This window comes from Theropithecus gelada, chromosome 3, assembly GCF_003255815.1.
Source record: "Theropithecus gelada isolate Dixy chromosome 3, Tgel_1.0, whole genome shotgun sequence".
Classification (NCBI taxonomy): Eukaryota; Metazoa; Chordata; class Mammalia; order Primates; family Cercopithecidae; genus Theropithecus; species Theropithecus gelada.
This window is the reverse complement of record NC_037670.1, coordinates 47,030,489-47,034,567: the sequence shown is the minus strand read 5'-3', so window position 1 is coordinate 47,034,567 and position 4,079 is coordinate 47,030,489. Positions and strand designations below refer to the sequence as shown.

At 40.9% G+C, this 4,079-nt stretch overlaps 1 pseudogene; it reads right to left on the bottom strand.

The window, feature by feature from the left end:
- Nucleotides 1-294: 294 nt before the first annotated feature.
- Nucleotides 295-1,134, bottom strand: LOC112621586 (annotated as a pseudogene).
- Between the last annotated feature and the right edge of the window lie 2,945 nt (nucleotides 1,135-4,079).

The window sequence follows — 4,079 nt, the reverse complement described above, 5'->3', positions numbered from 1 at the left end:
CAATTCATCTATAAACCAGGGATCAAGTAACTGTCTAAATATTTAAAACACAGCTCTTGCTTAGATCTTTCTTAGTTGTGATGAGCTTTTTCTGTTGGGTGGTGGGGAGCCCTGCTGGTCACTTTGAAAATCTATTCAGGTCGAATCTTCTGATATCCTGAAGGTGTCTTTCAGCTGGATTAAGCTCCTAACTCCAGGCAAGCCCAAGTTTGTGGCTCCCATATTAATGCTCTTCCTATCTCCCAGAGTCGACCGTATTTTTTCAGCTCAGTGTCTGAGAGCAGCTCACTCCAATTAACTAGAGTTGTTGACTTTTGCAGAAATGGAAGCAGTGGGATCCAACCGATACTTAGCTGCAATACGAAAGTGAGTTCACTTGGTACCTGATGTCCAAGTAAGATGCACTGAAGTGTCAAGATTTTCACATTCTTTCTGATAAATTGATTCTCCAAATTCTGTCCCATCACTGACATTCGTGTGTAGTTGGAAGTCTCCAGTCCTATAAAGCCCACTGAGAAGTTATTCCTTGTCAGCTTTGACACTGTCAAAGGTCATCTGGTACCCAGCAAGCCAGCCTCATCACCAAAGACAGCCAAACCATGGATTTCAAGTCCTGAAAAATGAAAGTCAACATCACAACCAAAGTGTATACATTCTCGTTGTAACAGGAGGACTTGATCTTATCACTTTTCTCTCCTGTGTTTGGTAAGAAGGTAGTATCTAATGTCAGTTTCAACCTTGAAACACCTGGTCTTTAACTGTGATTTCTGTTCCCAGAATGTTCTACTTTTCTGTGAAAGTCAGATCATATCACACCATTTATATTTGGCCTCCAACATCCCAGTAATTTTACCAGTGTCTGTATTAGATAAAGCAGATGTTGAAAATTCCATGCCACTGCATGACTTTTTTTTTTCACATCCAGTTTCACCAACCCTGAGCCAACTCCTTTGTGGAAAGTATCTCTGACAGCTATGCCAAGGTCAGCATACGATGGAGGAATACACTGGCCACACTCAGGTCTGTCTGTAGGTCACCATGGTGAAGTCTTGGGAAGAGATAATCTGGTGGTCTCCGGATGGGGGTGCTCCCACTGCTGTGCTCACAGCTGAGGCCACTGGGTTTGCCTGCCATGGGGTCACAGCTGCCTCAGCTGGAGGACAAAGTGGAGGCACCATTCCACTTGCAGTCCGAATGTTTTTAAAATGTAAAAATATTTTTGAGCTGTATTAGTGCTTTCCTTAGCAACAGAATCAATATGATAAATAGCAGTAAGATAGATAGATAGATAGATAGATAGATAGATAGATAGATAGATAGAAGACAAAATGAGCCAGCCGCAGTGGCTCACACCTGTAATCCCAGCACTTTGGGAGGCCGAGGTAGGAGGATCATGAGGTCAGGAGTTAGAGACCAGCCTGACCAATATGGTGAAACTGAATCTCTACTAAAAATTAGGCGGGCATGGTGGTGCATGCCTGTAATCCCAGCTACTCATGAGGCTGAAGCAGGAGAATCGCTTGAACCTGGGAGGCAGAGGTTGCAGTGAACTGAGATCATGCCATTGCACTCCAGCCTGGGTGACAGAGTGAAACTCCTGTCTCAAAAAAAAAAAAAAAAAAAAGATAAAATGAAATGCATTATGGAAATTGGCTCACACAGTTATGGAGGCGAAGTCCCATGATGTTTCATCTGAAACCTGGAGAACTAGGAAAGTCATTGTTGTAATTCAGCTTGAGTTGGAGGGACTGATTATGTAAATCTTAGTCCACGGCCAAATGACTGAGAACCAGGGGCCTCCTTGGTATAAATTCCATGCCCAAAGGCCTGAGAATCAGAAGCTCCGATGCCCAAGGACAGCATAACCTGGATGTCCCAGCTTAAGGAAAGAGAGCTAAATTCTTCCCTTCCTCTGCTTATTTTGTTCTATCTGGGCCTACAAAGGATTGGATGATGCATATCCATACTGGTAGTGGCAGATCTTCTCTACTTAGTCTACTGATTCAAACGAGAAGCTCTTCAAGAAACACCCTCACAGACACACCGGAAATAATATTTTACCAGCTACCTGGGTATCCCTTAACCCAGTCAAGTTGACATGTAAAATTAACCATCACATTAGCCTTATTTCTAGTAGTAAATTCTTTTTTTTTTTTTTTTTTTTTTTTTTTTTTTTTTTTTGAGACGGAGTCTCGCTCTGTCGCCCAGGCTGGAGTGCAGTGGCCGGATCTCAGCTCACTGCAAGCTCCGCCTCCCGGGTTCCCGCCATTCTCCTGCCTCAGCCTCCCGAGTAGCTGGGACTACAGGTGCCCACAACCGCGCCCGGCTAATTTTTTGTATTTTTAGTAGAGACGAGGTTTCACCGTGGTCTCGATCTCCTGACCTTGTGATCCGCCCGCCTCGGCCTCCCAAAGTGCTGGGATTACAGGCGTATTCTTGATAAATATTTGTTGAATGAACAAATGTCACATTCTTTTCCAATAATAATAGCTATATTTCTACTAATAACTGTTACTGAGTGTTTAGTAAGTACCAAACTCTAGACTATGTTTTTTATGATTGAACCTCATTTAGTTCTCACAAAGAATTGTGATGGAAAAATGATAAGGAAACTGAGGCTTAGAAACATGAAGCAACTTGCCTGAAGTTAAACAACTGATCAGAAGATTGACCCAGAGAGCTTGTCTCCAGAATCCAGTCTGAATCACTATCTACTGTGCCTTTATTTTAGCCAGTCATGAACAAATAAATTTAGTAACCTTCTTGGCTAAAACATCTGGTACACATAGTTTAGTTGTATATGACTGAAAAATTTTTTTGCACATATATTACTTTTCATTAGAATTGTTATAGTGATTAACATGCTTATATTTTCCCAAACGTGCCATCTCTCCATCTCAAATTCTAAAGTCAATGAGTTGTCTTTAAGAAAAAGAACTGGTTTATATCTTTTAGGCTCAACTCCTGGAGTGATCAATCCTCCTAATGCTCATCTTTTTTCCAGTTAGTAAAGTCTGGGTCCTTGCACTTTTTTGGATTCTCTTTTTAAATGTAATAGAAAAGAAGCAGCTTTGGTCTTTGTCCAGTGTGTTCCTGAGTTGTGATGTGGTTGTCTGTAGTAAGGATATCAATAACTGTGGAAGTGACAATGGTGATTCACATTGCCATTGTTTCCTTCTAACCTTCTGGGAACAACATTTTTCACTGCTTGGGTTTGTCTGTGATGGAGAGAGCTACCACAAAAACTGTGGTTGCCACCATTTTTACATCAGATGGAGGGATAGATACTTTTCATTGTGATTCAAAATAAGTAATTTCTGGCAGAAATAAAAAGAAGTCTCTTGCTGTGCTTATTCCATAGCTAGTGACGAATATTAATATTACACCTCCATAACCAGAGGCCTTTACTGTGCATGACTTTGGCAACGATACATCCTAAACAAATTTGGGAAGTATGATGATGCTTGAGATATGCCATGTTTTCCTTTTTTACTTTCTAATTTTCTGCTTTCCTCTCTCCTTTTCTTTCTGGGCTGTGTGTGTGTGTGTGTGTGTGTGTGTGTGTGTGTGTGTATGTGTGTGTGTGTTTGTGTGTATGTACACTTTGGTGTGTCTCTTAAAAAGTCTTTTCATCTCAAGCTCCCTGATGTATCTGCAGTGCGTCCACCCCTCTCTGCCTCTGCTTTCTCTCCTACCTTCTATCATTCCCAGCCTGAACTATAACCTCCTAATTGGTGTCTCCACTTGTGTTCTGTTTCCCTATTGTTGATTCACCACACACTGTTTAAAAGATATTTTACGAATGAAAATTTGAGCATCCCTGTTGCTTAAACATATTTGGTGGCTGCCTCAAATCCTTAATATTTCTAATCTTCATGGTTATGTTCCTGAAAATATTCTCTAGCCACATTCATTTACTAGATCATCAGATTTGGTGTGTTTTTGGCTATCATTATAGTAAGATATTTGTGTTATCAATCAGTACACATACACATACATACACACACCTGCCTACAACAAAAGTTTCACAAAAATACCTACGTTTTCTACACACACATATCCATGTACCTATGTGACAT